Source organism: Penaeus monodon, chromosome 29 (genome assembly GCF_015228065.2).
Source record: "Penaeus monodon isolate SGIC_2016 chromosome 29, NSTDA_Pmon_1, whole genome shotgun sequence".
Lineage (NCBI taxonomy): Eukaryota > Metazoa > Arthropoda > Malacostraca > Decapoda > Penaeidae > Penaeus > Penaeus monodon.
The window spans coordinates 31,635,775-31,636,800 of NC_051414.1; positions in this window are offsets into that span (position 1 = coordinate 31,635,775).

Sequence of the window (1,026 nt, forward strand, 5' to 3'; positions counted from 1 at the left end):
ATTACGTAGTGATTTCATTAGAGATCAAGGTATATTTACCACTGATAGCGGACTCTTATGTAAAAGATACTTCTTACTTCTCTCTTAATCATTAGATACGGCTGTTCTCACATTTATTATGGAAATAATATCAGATCTGTAAAACGTGTGTTAATTTCTGAAATGCCAATTCGATAATTTCTCTTCATTTTATAATGCCTATTATCTTTACATTTATGATATTTGGTTAATACATGATACTGTTAAAAGCGTGTCGAAGATGTTATATGTCATTTGGCAAGATGCCGAGGTATTCGCTAAAATGTAAATTTGTACTGAAATATAATGATATTTGGTAAAGTAGTATCAGACATAAATGGTCTTGAGACAGCTGTTAGCCAAGTCAAGCCAAGTCATATACTCTTTATTTCATCATGAAGTTTCTAGGTGTACTCTCTAAAATCTGTTTCCGTTTAAGAAAGTTGCAAGTTGCAGAGACAGCAACACGAGTCTTCAGTTTTCTGAATCAGTCGTAATTACAATAAACGTGATTTTCATTATCATCCCGCGTGCCATTTTCGTAAACCTGATTATAAGCTGATTGCAACATCTTGCAAGGAATGTTATTAAAGATTTTTTTTCTCAAAGTTACTGGTCTTTCGCAAACATAGTTGCAGTAATTTCTTTAATAAAAAAGAAAAGAAAAAAAAAGGAGGCGAAGGAGAAAATGAAAGGAGAAGAATAAGTAGAAAAAAAAAACGGGGAGAAAATGAAGAAAAAAAGATGAAATGGTAAAGGAGAAGAAAGAAAGAAAAAAAGGAAAAGAATTAAGAGGAGAAGGAAGGGAAAGAAAAAAATCCAAATCTGATTCTGTATGGTTTGCTTATAACTTCTATATTTGTCTATATTTACCTTAGTATTTATTTTATTCTACAGCGACGGCGCTTTTTGTCAGTCGTGAACGATGAAATTACAGTTATTTATACAGTAACATTATAAAAATTCCTAGACTGATGTCAGGAATTCCAGATCTACTAGAGAGATATT